The following is a 17934-nucleotide window of genomic DNA, read 5'->3' as shown; positions in this document are numbered from 1 at the left end:
AAGGAGACTAACTCAGGGGTGCCCAAACCCCGGTCCGGGGGCCACTTGCAGCCCTCAAGGCCTCTCTATGTGGCCCTAAGGGAGCCCCTAGCCTCCAATGAGACTCTGGCCCTCCAGAGATTTGTTGGAGCCCACACTGGCCCGATGCAACTGCTCTCAGGGTGAGGGCAACTGTTTGGCCTCTCAAGTGAGCTGTGGGATGAGGACTCCCTCCATTGCTTGTTGTTTCATATCTGTGATGCAGTAGCAGCAGGAGAGGAAAGACTAGCCTTGCTTTGTGCAAGGCCTTAACTACTGCAAAACCTTCATTCATTCATATAAGTTCATCTTTAATATATTCATTTATGTAAATTTATTCAAATTTGAAATGTAAATTAATTCTGCCCCCGACACGGTGTCAGAGAGCTGATGTGGCCCTCCTGCCAAAAACTTTGGACACCCCTGGACTAACTAAATGTTAACAGGAAGCATTTCCTGTTAACGTTCGGTTTCGCTCCCTCTAGCATGCAGGCTGATTATCTGCACATCGTTCTTCAGTTTAGCAAGAAGAGCTCTTGGTTCAAGGAAGAAACACCAGCTTATAGCGCTCAATTACACTAAACAAAGGTAATGGAATGGATGCTTGAGGGGGGAACACTGGAGGCACAGGGCCCTCTGATTTGTGGATAATTGAATTCATGGGGGCCCACCTGTAGGCCATGGGATGCAGCTATATTTTATCATCTCTAGTGATCCCAATAAAATAAAATCATAATAAAAAAGTTACAATATCATCATAACTAGCTCGTCAGTCAAGGGGTTGTCTATATTTGCATTACCCCCAAATTCAGTGAAAAAAAGAAAATCTGCATGGTGACCTGTCCTTCAAACAATGAATGGCAGATTTCATTTGTAAAAATAAAAGTTCTTTCAAACTTGGAAGGGATATCTCCCCTTCAGGATCCTCAGAACAACACACGGAAGGGGTTTTCTTGAGTGTATGCTCACATATGCAATTCACTGTCTCATCAAATCAGGCTAATCAAAGATTAAAAGAGAACAAAAATGTAATTAACTCTAGCAGGAATTGCTAGAGTAGCCCCATTCCAATCTTCAAGAAAATTTGCTGACCTCAGGCAGATGCAGTTGGATTAGAAAAGGTACCACTAGAATAACCGGATTCTTGGCGCCCGTGGTGCCTCTCTGTATGCTTAAGGCCCTGAGACAGAGCACTGACATTGTGCTTTCCAACCTGTTTCTCCACCGTTCCTTTTGCCGTTCGTTCTCGACTGTCAGTCATGGGGCAAAGCCAGGGGTCTTGTTACACAGATGAGGAAAGAAAGTGAATGAACAGAGTCAAATAACCCTATTAAAATGCACAGTGGCAGCTCTAGCATTTCAAGACAGGTCAACAATTCAAAATTGAATGCAAGTGCGGCCCGGACAGCAGACAGGCTTGTGAAAAGATTTTTCAGGTTCCTTGAACTGGTAGTGGTCACTGAGGGCCAAGTGAAATGCTATGGCAGCCGCTCAAGAGTTGAGGCTCGAAACTACCACCGGCATGCATCTTATGTGCACTTTGCTTCAACTATGGCAACAAAAAAAGCAATTTACATAGTGGTAGCAATTCTGACTGCCACTCCATTTACCATACACAGCTGGAACCCAGTGTCCATGGATCCAGAATCCATGGATTTGACTCACCACGGGTGCCAATGGAATCTAGGGTCCGAATTTAAATACCATTAAAAAGAAAAACAGGGCCTCACTATACATGCCTGAAGTGAGCCTAAGAGTGAAGAATGACTCTCAGTTCCCACCTTCTTCAGGTAATTGTTAAGAGGCAGCATGAATTTTTTTGATGCAAGGGATTTTCAAGGTAATTCTGAGTACACAGCATGCGATTTTAGCTTTGCACACTGAATCTGGAACACGACCCCTGCATAAGATGCAGTACAACTATGCTTCAATCACATAAGAAGCGAGTACAAATCAAAAAGCGAACTGGATACATGGTGAGGACTGCAGCTTCTTTAGCTCACCCTGCTCCCTCACCCCCGTCAGGTGTTTTTCTCCCAGCTCAAATACCAGCAGTGAGACCGGTGAAGAGAAAAACACCATTCACATTGATAAAATGGAGCCCTCCCTCTTTCTACCTCACTGGGGAGGTTTGTGATTAAACACAAGAACCATCACTGATGTGTCTAATTTGGGCTTCAGGACAGCCACAATGCTTTCCAATTTCATAATCATGGTTAAGAGATCACAAGTGCTCATGCACTCCTTTCTCCTGTGTGAATCCTCCCTTCTGTCTTTAGAGTTAACATTATGTCTGCATCTATGACAATACTAACCAGGGCTTGTAGCTAACACTGGTTCAAATGTAATATTATACCATGAACTATCTTCTCACTCACCCTTCAGTTCACTGTATGCAGGCAGGAGGAACAAGATCACACTACCTGGTTCCATCATTCAATCTTTATGCATTGAGATGAAAGCAAGTACAGGATCTGTATGTGTGGAGGTCTTCTCGCAATCAGGAACCCAGACCTAACAGAGTTCCAGATCATGTGCTAATCTGGTCTATACACACTGCTATACACACGTACAAACACAATTCTCATCTTCACCTCAAAAGCTTTAAAGGTTGGGGGCTGGGCCAGCCAGTACAAGGAGGTCAAAAGGCAGAGCTAGGCGGCACAGTTCTGCTTTCTCTCCATGTCTAGCGCAAACACACCAAGTTTGTGAAAAGAGGACTAGAACCCACACTGAAAAGGAGGGGCAGCACTCAGAGGGCAAAGAGGGAAAAGACACATGCAAGCAACTCACAGCACTCTCAGTTTCTTAAAAGGTGGCAAAATGTAATGTCAAAGTATTAATGACTTTCACATACGAAAACAATTCTTCTAGGTGAAACATCAGTGTGCATCGCAGAGCTCTCCTGCGCGCAGTGCATGACCCCCGGTTCCTGCAAGACCTCCTGGAACTCATGGAGTGGCTCGCGAGGCGAGGGTATGGACTGACCATCCCGTGCCTTGCCCAACACCGAAGGGGTCTTGCAGGACGAGCTGCCCAGAGGGCTCTCAGTGTCTGCTGAGCCCAGCTTCAGTTGAGAGGCCTTCACACCCTTGTGCCCAGGGTCACTGGTCTGCCCTGCCTCCAGGTGGCCACGAACAGTCCGTGGCAAGCCGTTCTCCGTCCAGCCCTAGTGGTGACGTATTTCCTGCTGATACTTTTGTACAGCAGCCTCTGAGGGACAGAAGCAGGACAAAAGGCAACGTTGAAATCCTAAAGATTTAAACCAAGGCTCTGGGTGAGATCTCCTATTAACCAAGACATGAGTGGCAATTGACAACAGTTCACTTAAGCTCTTGCTTTCAAAGCCCTCTACGTTTTGTATCCTCCTCTTTATGTCTGGTGCTGACTGGGGTGCTTAGATTTGGCTAACAAGCTTGTGGTTCTCTGCCAAGTAAGGATCAATACTTGTATGTCTCTCAAATGATGTAAGCAGCCTGGATAAAAAGTCAGAGAGGTGTCCCTATGATTCCTGTAGACAACCATGAACCTTATCCCAATTTAAGCTCTTGCCCATAGCGTTCTTTAGTCCATGGAGCCTCTGTCTTGTTGTTCAGGGCTTCCCTTCCTAAAGAAGTCTCACAGTTCTAGTGAGGGTCCCTTTCAGCCAGGGCCTCAGCTAACTTCCATCTCTGTTCTTCCACGTATTTCCGAGCAGACTACATGACTAAACTCCTCTCATCAGATGCCAAGAGGTTCTCAAGCAGAGTCTGGCAGTCACTCCACACTGGGTCATATGTGCTGAAAATGTTCTGAAAACGTTTGAAGACCCTTTCAGGATCATCCCTTAATCGTGATGTTGTCTCTGCCAGTTGAAGATGTCTGTGGTGGAAAAGTGCACATAAACTATCTTGGTTTGTATCTCTCCTTCAACAGCAATAGGCACAATCCTCGTTGGAGCTTGCAATACTGTACTCCTAGTTACCCTTCTCTGAGGCTGGTAAGGGCTTGCAGGTGTTCTGGCTATTGCCTCTGCTACAATGTTCTCCAGCCTTCTCAACTCAGTCAGTGTCTGTTCAGGTGAGCCATTTTCCAAACACAAAACCGCTGTTTGCTTTCTCCAGGGGGTCCTCTTCTTTTGATGCCTTGTCCAGGAGCTGTGGTTCTCTTGTCCACTGTGGCAGCTGTGGAGCTTGTCTTTTCCTCTAGATCGAAGATGCCACAGGAAGTGAAGAGATGAACAAAGCCCCGTCCACAGGGTCCCATTCGTCTGTTCTGCGGTTCTTGGCCTGGCACACCATCTGTTTTTCTGCCTGCTCCAATTCTTGTTTTCCTGCCTGCTCCCAATAGTCAGCATAACGGTGCTGTCCCCATTTATTCTTTTCCCTTAATTTTGCTTTTAATTTAGCTACTTGGTTCAGGTCAAAGATTCCATTCCTCGGCCACCCAACATCAAGTTTAGGCCACACTTCCACACATAACTTCACCATTTTTGCCCTCTGTACATCCTTAGAATAGCTGGTAAGCATTCCCCATCTCTCAAACATTTTCCCCACAGGCGTCTCTGAGGAAATTTGTTTGCGGGAGAATCCTTCACCCATGTATTAAATTTTCAGGTTTTAACCTTGTACCTTTTTAAACTCTGCCCTTCCCCAGCACCCACTCTTAGGGTCTTCCTGTGTCTTCCAAGGTCTTCCTGCGTCCACCCTTTCCCAGAGCCCGGTAAACCATGGCCTTCCCAGCTGTTGGTAAGCCCACGATACCCACCCTTCAGCGATAGTTTCCCGGCTTCCAACCCAACAACCAACCACTTCCCAGTCGTTAAACCAACATTCTGTTCCTGGCTCCCAGGTCCACGACTTCCCAGCCCTCCCTGGCTATCATTCCTGACCTCCGCCCACAGAGCAATGCAATAAGTACAGCCTGACTATGCAAAGATTGACACCGGACACAATGGCCTAATATGCCTCCATTCACTCAGCTTTTAATCTTTCACTTTAGCTTCTGCTTGCCCTTCTTGGTGAGTGACCAGCTCAGAGGGGAGAAGGGAATAAGGATTTTGCCTTGGCTTTCAGTGATAAGCACACAGTCCCTTTCAGGTTCCCTGCGAAGTGCTTCCAGTTCAACTACGCACATTGCCTTGCAGCCTGTCCTTAAGCCTCGCCAGCTTAAGAAACTGTCTGATCGGTTAACCAAGCATGCTTTGGCATCCACCTCAGCCGGCCTCTGGACCTCACTTGGACCAACAGACCTTCCAATGCCTGCAAACCCCTCGTCCTTTTGAGCCAAGCTCTCAGCAGGAGCACAAGCACTGTGCCAATTAGGACACCCACACTGGAACCAGCACAGGGCTTACGGCAGAATCTCTCTGGGACATGGACTGTTTCACAGTCTGGCAATACTTAGGACAGGGAAGGAGAAGGAAACTGGAAGGTTAGGAAAGGTGGAGCAATGCAGCCTGCTTCAAACCTCTGGGGTGATCAGCCACTCGTAGGCACTGCTTAAGCCTCACCCAGGTGGTTGCCCACCGTAATGCATTCAAGGACAGGGGGGAAAGGTTTCAGGGAAGGCTAGGGATCAAGGCAAGCATCCACCCCTTTCAACCCGTAAACTCGCTTCGAGGCATACAACATTCACACAACACTAGCATGCATCTCTAGCTAAACATTTGCACATTGGCATAAGCATATAACATTGGTAAATAACATAAGATCAGCAGATAACATTAGCATAGGCATAAAACATCAGCATAGGCATTTGCCGTTCAAATAAGCAATCCAGTATACCAAGAACCATAGGACACCTTCCCACTTTCATAGCCTAAAACCAATCACCCAAATTGGTTAGTGTCTCTCCGATCCTGCCCTGGGTTCAGGACTTTACTGGGGGCTAAGCCAGGCTAAGCCCGCTCTGGAAGTCCCACCTGGGGTGCCAAAATTGTTGTAGCAGGATCGAAAGAGACCACTGACACCAAGCTAAGTTTAAGGCTTTTATTAGGAGGAACGGAACCTGAACCAATCAATGTTCAATCAACCTTGTTTCAAATTCCCCCAATTGAAGCAGGACCTGACGCAGGCAGGCTTGAAGCAGCAGGACCTGAGGCAAGCTGGGCAAAGGTTGGGTGGCTGTTCCCTTCTCTGGTTCTCAGAGGCTCTCCCAGGGGCTCCTTCCAGCAGCTCTCTCCTCAGCTCTCCCTCAGAGCTCAGGTTTCAGCTCCTCTCTGCAGCTTGGTCTCTCCCAGCTCACTCCTCACAGCTTCTCTTCCCTGGAGGTCTTTCTCCAAAGCTCGTCACAGCAGCTCTTCTCTGGTGGTCTCTGTAGCTTGCTCTTCCAGCTCCTTCTCTGCCAAGCTTCCCTGGTGGTCTCTGGTCTCTCTGTGCTGGTGCAGACCCTTTTATAGTCCCAGTGGCTCTGCACACCGCACTAATTTGCAGGTAGCCCTCTAGCTTTCCTCCAGTGATACTGCAGCCTTTTTTGCACACAGCACTCAAGTTCATTGCACTGGGCACTAAAATCTCCTGCCTCAGCCCCTCCCAATACTTAAGAGCTTGTTACAAGGTCATACACAGTTCACTTTGCTCAACAGTGAGCCTATTGGCTCAGACAAAACTTCGTAACTGTTGGCTCAGTCAAACTCAGACAAACTGTCTATTGGCTCGTGAAAAGCACAGGCTAGCATCCCACCAGGCCAAGTTACAGCAGTCAAATGAGCCCAAGTTCTGCACATATCAACATACAAGCCTAAAAGCAATTCAGTTCAATGATCTTCAGCCTGGAGTAGCTTCATGTTCTTGGCAAAAACATGATTGTTAGTGAGAGCGTAAAGCAGGTGGGCCCAGAACAGGTTGAAGATCACCAAATGGAGGTTCAGGTGGTGGATGTCAGTCCCCCCAGGGTGATACCCGGTGCGGTCCACACCCACTGCACCCTCCTAGCAACACCGCTGCCCGTTAGGATCCCTGCTATGAAAAAGCAGTTGCCCTTGAGTGACACAAATATTAAATGAACACCAGGATGGTTTATTTTACTGAAACTCATCAGCAAGAGTAACCATTCCATTCTCAGCCACAGGAACAAGGAATGGAGTGTTTGCCTTCATCACAACACAAATGACACAAGAAAAATAGTATGAATTTTTGCTAACTCAGGACAGAGGCAAGTGATTTCCGAGGCCACCCTCACCACCTCCATAGGAATGACCAACTTCCCCAAGGTCTTATTGCTCATCTCTTATTTACTCTGGAAGGCAGGCAGGCCCTAGCCTGCAGAGGAGAAGGCAGTAATTGAATCAACACATCAAAGCTTCTGGGAACCGAGCATGGGAAAAAGCAATGGTTTGGTCTATGCGGAATCTTGCTGATACAATTTTAGTGCTGAAAGTAAATTTGATTCTTCTCTTGCTTCCCTCTGTGAATCTCTCCAGTTTCTAACATGAAAACCAGAATACAGCACAGCATCTTTTATCATAGCTCCTGAAGAATTGAAGAAGAACATGTACTATTTCCTGCCTAAAGTATGGAGCTCTGCATCTTAAAACTTAGTCTATAAATATATTTTCACTTAGAACAATTCTGTGTTTGTCTACTTAGAAGTCCCATTGTCTTCAAAGGAGCTTACTCTCAGGAAAGTGTTCATAGAATTGGAGACTGTGGGTACAATCTTAAACCCTTATGTCAGTGCTTTCCAGCACTGGCATAGCAGTGCCAATGGGTCATGTGCTGCATCCTGCAGTTGGGTGTCACTCACGGAGGCCTCCTCAAAGTAAGGAAATGTTTGTTTCCTTACCTCGGTGCGGCATTGCCCTTATGTCAGTGCTGGAAAGCACTGACATAAGGGGTTAGGAATGCGCTCTTCCTAACCCCCATTCCAGGCAGCCCTACATAGACTATCTGAATTTGCACCAACTAAATAACTGCTGTAGACCCAAGAAGAAGAGGTGGCTAGGACTTTACTTAGGGTAAAGGGAAAAATATCACCTTACCCCAAGATGACCTCCAGCCACCTCCTAACCTGCACAGGATACAGTACAGGCCATGCAGCCTGGCTCTGCCAGTACAGGTTAGGATTGGTCTTCCAATGAACCATAGATCAGCATTGGAGCTCAAACTTTGCATGTAGAACTTCCCAAGTTCAATTCCTGGCATATCACAGTTGGTCTGTGAAAGTCTCCTGTCTGAAACCAGTAGAGCCACCAATAGTCAGGGAGAGCACTGAGCTTCATGAACCAATGGACTAAATCAGAAAAAGGTCACTTCCTGTATTCACTTGATGCAGAGGTCAAATGGCTGTCACACCACAGTGCTTCAGAAGGTCAGCATGCATCATAACCCTTTTTGTGTCAATGACATCTGAAAAGAGGATCTTTCTCAACACCAGTGAGCTTTTTAACCTGGCCTTGTACACACTTCAGAGGAAGATGGGCTCATCAGATTTAAAATTCCAGTAAGCCTTATTTAGGAAAACAGCACCTTAATTGCTAAAATTTAAAGGTGGTAGTTAAGTAGGTAAATTAAAGGCTTTAGGGTACAACAACAGCTAGGCTGTGTTAGAACTGAATTCAGTTCTCTGAAATCTGGCCATAACCTTGCACAGTACTGATTTCACATGGCTCCAAGACACTCACTGCTGAGAAGACCAAATCTGGCCATAAATGTTATCTGAGCTGGGAATCCTCTTCACATGTGCTACAAGAGCCTTAGCACGTACAGGAAAAGGTGCTGGGACACCGCAAGTCTTCTGATCAAAGAGGGTTTCAAAGTCAGAAAGAGGGTCTTGAAACTGGCCTTAAACACTATGACAGAGTTTCTAAAACTGTGGGTTATGAGCTGATGTCTGGTGCATCCTAGGCTAGAGGCCCCCACCACCAGCTCTTGCATCTGGTTGGCCCCATATTTGAGCCCTCCCTACACAACTGGAGATTGTACCAGGCCTCCGGGAGCAGCTGGAAAGTCACTTCTGGTTTACTTCAGGATTCGTGAAAGTGACTACCAGTTACTTCCAGAAGCTTGAGGAGGCCAAGCGCAGGAGGAGAACCAAGCTTGAGGAGGCCAAGCGCAGGCCAATCCTCTGTCAGAGAACAAGTAGCCGCAGCATGGAAAAGTATGAGCACCCCTCTGTGCTAGGCAGTAGCAGAGGGAAGGAAGTGGGGAAAGGAGAGCTGGAGCTGCTTTCCCAAAAACTGAGAAGGCAGATAACAAAGGTTGGCTGTCCAGCTTGCACTGTCCCAGTGGCTTCAATTGCACTCAGAGACAGGAACTAGGAAATGCAAGGAGAGAGAAAGGCACGCAGGGGTTACTGATGCCAGTTACAGTGTCAGCAGGCACTATCATTCTTGGATTTTGGCTGAGATGAGGGGGATTTCATGTAGCGCCAACTGGTCAAATACACAACAAAGCAGGACTAAAGGCCATGAACAAATGACACAAACATCTATTGCTCAGAGTTTTTATAGGCTAGCCACTCATCGATTCCTATGCGATCCTGGGTAGGGTGGCCAAACCAAGGGACATTTCTTTGTTAGTTGATGGCCCTTAAGGGTGCTGTATTTGTCAAGACACTTGCTGAGATTAAGTAGGTCCACAGGTTTGCTGACTCATTAACATGCATTCTTTTAGCCATGAAGTCGGCGAAGACAGCTGAATCTGTTTTGTTAAGTCCTCCTGGGTGAAGAAGCTTCTAGGTCCACAAACGCAAGGGTGTCAAACTCATTCCATGCGGTTGGCTAAACAGCATTCATGGCACCTGCTGAGGGCCTGATGTAACATCATTAAGCAGGAAGTGACCTCATTAAGGAGGTGATGGCCAGAAATAAGCACTTTGTTCTAGCCTAGGAACTCATTAGTTGCAAACAACAGAAGAGAAAGTATGCAACTCTTGATCATATTTTCAAGGTAAGAGAGCCCAATTGTCACGTGGGCCGCCTTTTTCAGCAGTACCGTCAGGCATCACAATTGGGCCCTTCCAATGCCTTAGCAGTGTCTTCCTTTCTCACCCCTCTTGGTCCGCCCCTCCCCCTGTACCATTTCATCGCCTCCCAAGGTCTCCTTCTATTTCTCCCTCCCAGTGCATCAGCAGAAGTGGTACTGCTGAAAGGGCAGCCCGCATGACCATTGGACCCTCCCAGCGCAGAAGCACCACTGCTGCAGATGTGTCAATTCACAGCTCAGCAGATGAGCTCAGCTGATGGTGGTGCTGGAAGAGCCCAACAGAGTTATCTCGCGAGCCATATCCAGCCCTTATGTTTGACACCCCTGTCCTCGGAGGTGGCTTCTTGTCAAGGCTGAACTTGCTGTGCCAGCAAGATGCTGGTGCTGAATTGAAATTTGGGAGCCTATCTGAATTCTAGAGCAGAGTTCCATTTGAAATGCAGCATCAAGCTTCATTGGGGGGGGGGGGAACGCTCCAGTATCCAAAGTGGGACCTTCCTGGCAAGTGCATTTGAGGCCTCCTGCCATCAGTCCAGGAATCAGTGCCACATTACTGGCCTGGATCATACTATCCTGCAACATACCCAGTAATCCATACACATATGTGCACCTCCTGAACACTTTATAAATAAAGGGTACCAGGCCACAGGACCCACATCACAGGAATGTTTTATAAAGAAGGTTGTACTTATAAGTCAGCAATGAGGAACTAGTGACCTCAGAGTATCAACAATGCGTTGCATAACAGTCCACATCTAGTTCTGTGCCATGTATGATCACACAAGTCATTTTCATGTATTGCTATTTTCTCAAGAGCACCTACATTTCCTATTACGAAAAGTGTCATAACATGGATGATCTAATAAACTTTTTGTGCAAAACAATTCCCGAGTATCTCCAAGACAGGAGCAGAGAAAACAACCACACTAAACCATTTAAAAAAGAGAAACAACATATGTGCTATGGCATTCTTTGTGCATGCAACAATGACAGACTCACAAGCACAAAACAAACCATCATCAATCCAACACAGAACACAGAGCTTTCACACACCAAAACAGCACCTTAAAACACACCACATTCAAGCTGAGCCAAACTGCACATCCAGCAAGTCACCAAACAACATATGGTACTCACATAAAACCATTCCTGTGAAACAAGGTACATGTGCTAGAGGGACAAGGGTCAAATACCATTTGCTCTGCCCACTCTATGCATACATTTAAGGACTCCTTAACAGAAATGTGTACAAGAGGGCTCAGGAAACTCATTCCTCCACCTTCTCTTGTGCACAGGCTCTGAGAACATCTGGTGCAATACAGAGAAAAGAATGGCTTTATCAGCTCTGGGGCAGAACTCAATTCTATAAAGTCACACCCATGTCACCCAAGAGGCGTTTATTCCCTTGACCCTGTTTTGAACACTGCTTACAGGCTGCATAGTTCAACTGGATGCGTCAGCTCTGATAATCAGAGTTATTTGCACACAGCTGCCTCTTCCTCTCAGACCCTCCCACAAGTAGAAACAGCTTACAAAATGAACAGCAATGTATTTTCACAATTAATAAGACCCTACAGACCATCCTCCAAGACACATGTGCTTCAGTGTTTCTTTGAAATGGGTACAACCTTTTGCTCCATTGCATGAAATCCCCATGAAACTACACTATTCCCCGAAGAGAAAGAAACCGGCATCAGACAGCTCACCATGAATAAGCAGCAATTCATCTCAAGAGAGAAGTAGAGGCTGGATAATTATTGCTCAATTGCTGCAACAGCAGTGCTCCATGTAGTAATTCACACCTTGGTCTGTCTTAGGCCAAAATCCCACACCACTGCTCTCCTATGGTTGTGCTGAATGTGGTAGAATTGCTTTCAAGTAAAATGCTTAAGGGAGTTACATTCTTTCCCCACCCAGCAGTACTTTACATGTAGAAAAAGTCAACCTAGGCCTTAAAGGGAAATGTACTTTGCACTTGCCCAGTGGCACTATCATCTATTATTACTTTAATGTTGCAGTTTTGAGCTCTTACACTGAGCTGACTCAAATGAAGCCTGGCACAAATTATTAAGCCCTGTTGAAAAGTCATCATTAAGAACTAACAGTAGAACAATTTTAAGCTTTTCAGTACCTTGATGGTTTCCACAGACTTCCCAGACAACGGAAGATAATGGACCTGCCTAAACTTGCCACTGTTTGGTTAGTACAGCTTAAACAGCAAATTCCAAAAATAAGGGCTGCCTGCGTATGAATGTGCTGTTAAATGGTACAGTAGTATCACCAGTTTAAAAAAAAAAAGCAATTCTAAAAGTCTCTACAAAGCCCCCAGTTCAAATCTTACCTCATTATGAACTTTAGGTTACCTTAAGTCAACTCTCTTCCAGACTCAGGCTACAATCCTATACCCTTTCCTGGGAGTAAGCCCCATTAAATACAGTGAGATTTACTTCTAAGTAGACATGCATAGGCTTGTGGTGTCAGCCTTTCCTCTGCAATATGGTCATAATACAGTACTAACTTACTTAGCTTTACAGGGATGTTGTAAGGATGATTGATATACTGTGTGTATAAAAGTTCCCACTACTCTAAAGTGTGTAACTATATACCAAGGCTTCAATCCTATTCACATTTTCCTGGGAGTAAGCCTCATTGAACACAATGGAACTTACTTCTGAGTAGACATGCCTAGGATGAGGCTGTAAAGCATGACAAAAATAAGGTCAGCACTCCTTTATGCCAGCAAACTTTGGAGGGGGGGGGAAGCAATCCTGATTTTTTTAAAGAAAAACATTAAAATGTACTACTGTACAGTCAATGCTGGTTGATCCGTGGGTCATTTAACACGGACAGTTTTGCACTCCTCAAACCACAAATTTGACTTAATTCTTTAACTGTGCTTCGAAATGAGGCCCTCTACAAGCCATTTCTGCCCAACGTTGCATATATGCAACAGCAACCAACTGTGTACACCTATAGGCCAGGCAGCAGTAAACAAGCTCTCCTCTCTTGCTTGCCTAACTTAAACTTAGCCTAACCTAAACTTAAACTACATCTCAAAACTTCCCATAAAATCTGGGTTACTTTTTATCACGGGGGAAGGAGGATGAGATTCCTGGAACAGATGAGTCAGGCTGCAATCCTAGCCACACTTACCTGGGAGCAAGCCCCACTGACTATAATGTGGCTTACTTCTGAGTAGTACATAGGATTGGGCTCTCGGGCTGCAATCCTATCCACACTTACCTGGAAGCAAGCCCCACTGACTCTATGGGACTTACTTCTGAGTAGACATGCCTAGGATTGGGCTCTCACTCCCCTTAACCACCTCGAAAGCTCCCTGGGCAGAGGTTACAGGGGGGGGTCTACCCCCCCCCCCAACAGGCATCCGGACACTCACCCTTTCCCTTACCCAGGAGAGCGGAGAACTCTCCCAGCTCGGCGTTCTCGGAGCGCCTGTCCCCGCCCCCGCTTGCAAACTCACCTCTCAACTTGCAAGGCGCAGATCGGGCAGGAGGAAGGAAGTCCCCGAGAAGTTTCTCTTTCTCCCCTTCCTCGCCCACACCTTTCCCGATCCGATCCTGCCCCACTTGGGCGCCTGGCACGGTCTCCCCGGCAGCCCCACCGTACCTGGCCGCCCAGGAAAAGGTGGAAGGGCCACCTGGAGCCGGCAAGGCGGAGCCCGCCAGGCTGGAGAGTGGCCTGCGCGCTCTGCGGTGCGCAGGGCTCCAGCGTGGGCTGGGAGAGGCGCCTCCATGGGGCGTGCTCTCGCCTTGCGATGTCCCGGGGAGAAGGGAGGAAACGGATCGCCAGGCATCTGCTGGGGCAAAGGGTGGCGGCCGAGCCCCTGGGAGTGCAATCGCTGCAGGCAGTCTAGCAAGCGAGACGCGATGCAGACTTTGGGTTGTGTGTGTGTTGTCTCTTCTTTTTGCTAAGATTTAGCAACTTTGTGTCTTCCTGGAACAGAAGCTTGACAGGGAGAGACTCCACAGGTAAAGCTCTCTCTCCTGGCATGAAGCCAAAAAAGTGTACCTGCTACACTTTTTCTGTGCTCCAACCGTTACACAGGCCTGCAAAACTGAGTGTCAGAAAGGTTGCCAACTGAGCCAAGCTCCGTATTGTGCTACACCCATTACACAGGCCTGCAAAACCGAGGGTCAGAAAGGTTACCAACTGAGCCAAGCTGCATATTGTGCTGCACCCATTACACAGGCCTGCAAAACCAAGGGTCAGAAAGGTTGCCAACCCAGCCATGCTGTGTATTGTGCTATACCCATTACACAGGCCTGCAAAACTGAGGGTCAAAAAAAAAATTTCAAAATTTATGGTGGTTTTATATGAATTTGGGTTTCTGATTCCAAAAATTGGCACCAGTTTTGCCCTATCACAGCTAGTTTTCAGAGAAATGGCATAGCCTCCTTAGTGAATGGTTCAAGCAGCTTCCTTGTGAGGAGGCCATGGTTTGGGCTTCCTCACAAGGAAGCTGCTTGAACCATTCACTAACAGGGCTATGCCATATCTCCAAAACTAGAGATGACAGAGCAAAACTGGTGCCATTTTTGGAATCAGCATCCCAAGTATACCCAGGAATGTCTTTTAAAGCAGCAAAATGTGTGTTGGTCTGTGTCATTTGGCCTAGTGACATCCTTGATTTCTTCCCCAATAAAGTACTGCAAATATTGCAGTGGAGATTTTAACCCTTTGTCTTCCTCAGAGTCTCAATCCAGATTGGTCTCCTTTCAGGTGCTATTTGTCCTGGAAGGGAAGCTTCCTGGTGCAACTAAACTCTACTAGCTTTTAGATGGGCTTTTGTGCATAGAGCATCTTGATATACAGATGATGCTTCAAATGTTCAACCAACCCCATGCAATAGATGTGACCGTTCATGGAAAATTTGCATCATAGGCCAACTTAATAGTGATCCAGTGAAATGTCTCAGCTTCCCCAAGATACAATGATAAAGGCTTGGATGGGTCAGTCAATAAGTCAGTGTCTTTTATCATGTGGGAGCATTTGAAGTACCAGTATTGAAGTATGAGAGCCAGGATGATACAGTGGTTCTAATGTGGACCTTTGACCTGGAAGATCCAGCTTCCAATCCCTGCTCAGGCATGAAGCTTCCTGGGCAACTTTGGGCCAGTCACTCTCTCTCAACCTCACCTACCTCACAGGGTAGGTGTCAGGACAAAAGGAGGGAAGGAACCATATATTCCACCTTGGGGGAAGGTGGTATAAAAATGTCAATAAATAAATAAAAATCAGTAAATAAATCCATGATGTGAAAAGTTTCACCTTCTGATTATTATTCTTATTAAGAATATTTATATACCTCTTTTCAACAGGAATAGTTCACAAAGCGGTTTATATAGCGAAACAAATCAATAAATGGCTGCCTGTCCCAAAAATCCTTACAGTCAGGGAGGGGGGACAGAAGAGACACCGTGCTGGGGTGAAGAGGGACAGTTGCTCTCCCCTCACTAAATATCAGAGGGCACCACTTGAAGGGTGCCTCTCTGCCTAGTTATCAGGGGCTGGCACACATCATGTTGTTGTGAAAGGCCTGGGCCAGGATGGTTTGACCCAGTCTAGGCACCTTTAACCCATGTTGTTTAGCCCTGCTTATTTGCTTGACTTTTCACAGATTAATATCTGTGCATATTACTGTGCAAAATTGCATATTACTGACAAAGGAAGAAAGTAAACAGCCCACTCTAGTGCAAATCCTTGTGCAACAATACAGCAACCAAAAGCTGCATCAAGGGTTAAACAACCTACTACTGGGGGGGAGGGACATTGCTGCCCATTCATCATTATGGCCACAGAAGCTTGAGCAGCTGGTAAAGTGAAACTTTTTTTTAGGTGGGTTTTGATGCAAAAACATTTGGGAACCACTGCTGTAACACAATCTGAAAATTAAAAAAAAAAAGTTTTGTTTTTTTTTAAAAAGCTGTGTTCTCCTTACCAAGAACTAGAAACAAAACATTTTTAACTTCACAATGAAGCTCTTTGTATTACTTACAAAGAAAAAGTGCAACTCAAAACACATTCAGCAGTATTTACTGGCTGGAAAGGTGGTTATGGATGCCATGGAAGGGATACAGTACTCTGGATTTTGCATCTGGGTAACCACGAAAGAATTCATTTAACCACAGCCCAAGACTGAGCATATGATTAAAAAATAAAATGAAAACCAAAGAGTGTTTGTTCTTTTGGTTAAAGATACACTAGGAAAAAACATAGCGGTTCTGTTCAGTACAATATCATATTTAATAGTTCAAAATGAATCTAATGAGCTGCAGTCTATGAAATGGCAGGCTGTGAACTAGATGTTCCCTTGATGCTTTGGTTCATGCACATGTACTTCTTGCTTTGAATATATAAACATACACACACTTTTAACTTCTTCTCCAAAAGAAAAAAAAAAAAGGAACAGGCAGTGGTAGCAGGAAATAGGGGCAATTGTTGCTTATGTTGATGTGTGTGTATCAGGATGGCCAGACCCAGGATGGTGTAGTAGTTCTGGGGTTTGATTTAGACCTGGAAGATCCAAGTTCAAATCCCTGCTCAGACATGAAGCTTTCTGGGTGACCTTGGGCCAGTCACTATCTCTCAGCCTCACCTACCTCACAGGGCTGTTGTGAGGACAAAAGGAGGAGGGAACTATGTATACAACCCTGAGCTCTTTGGAGAAAGGGTGGTATAAAAATGTGAAAAATAAATATACCTATGCATGGGCACACAGACACAAATAATGTCCATAGGCACCATTGCAAATATTATTTCTGAACTTTGTTTCTCTCTTTCTTTCTAAATCTGGCACCAACTCCTGTAACTGGCTTCAGTTCTTCTGTGCTTCTGCTATACATATATTCTGAGATATATATATCTGGTATCCAATTCATAACAGAACATTGAAGACTATTTTTGTGTGTGTGGTTTGGAATCTCGCACAATACTTTTTATACGTGTGCCCCAATTTTAGAGAAATGAGAAAACTCCGGTTCTCAGATGCAATGAGACATCATTTCTTGCTCTGAGTGAATGAACACTTACAGCCAACCGGAAATTCTCTCCTGCAGCAGGAGTGCTGAGCCGAAAAGAATCGGACAAAAATCTGAAAGGAAATTGCATTCCATGAAACTGATGCAAATCTGATTCTGCAAGATGGACTAGACAACACTATTCTGAGAACTGTGTTCCCAGGTGGCTCATGGTTTGCAAATATCAGCCAACAGCTTTGAACGCTCTAGAGATTTTATTATCTGATATTGCCTTTTTCTTCAGAAGTTCTGTGTTAGCATCATTGGAAAGAATTTTTTTCCTTATCTAAGTACAAGTAAATAAAATCACTCATTTATAAGATCATTGGAATTTCTGAGGCCTATGCAAAGACATTTCTTCATCATTCAGTCAATGTTCAAATTTTACCTGCTAAAGAGACAAACCACAGTTATGTTTGCCCTCCCTGAGCCTTGCCTTCAAATTCCTGAGCTTCATGTCCTAAACGTGTACCAGTTTGCAAATCAATCCTACATACCAGGACAATTTCGATGTAACTATAAACTCTGCTTACAGACAAAAACTGTTTCCAAAGTGTCTGTGTATCCCAAATATATGTGTGTAATCACACATTAAAACCACTTTCTTACTATGATTTTCGTTTTGGACCAAGGAAGAGATGCCTTTTCTTTTCTGGAAGAATTATTGGCAGGAGGAGATATAAGCCCTACCCCACCCCAAACAGAATGTAATTAGGGAGAAAATGTGAAAACACCATTCAACCAGAAAACCTGCATTTGATATGTGGTAAAATCATTCTTGCCATTTAGAGCAGGGGTGCCCAAACCCTGGCTCGGGGGCCATTTGTGGCCCTCAGGGACTCCCAATTCGGCCCATGAGGAGCCTCCAGTCGCCGACAAGTCTCTGGCCCTCAGGAGATTTGCTGGAGTCTGCGCTGACCCGACACAACTGCTTTCAGCATGAGGACCACTATTCAACCTCTTGTGTAAGCTGT

This window comes from Tiliqua scincoides, chromosome 6 (assembly GCF_035046505.1).
Source record: "Tiliqua scincoides isolate rTilSci1 chromosome 6, rTilSci1.hap2, whole genome shotgun sequence".
NCBI classification, from domain to species: Eukaryota; Metazoa; Chordata; class Lepidosauria; order Squamata; family Scincidae; genus Tiliqua; species Tiliqua scincoides.
The sequence above is the reverse complement of the archived record's forward strand: the minus strand, read 5'-3'. Positions refer to the sequence as shown.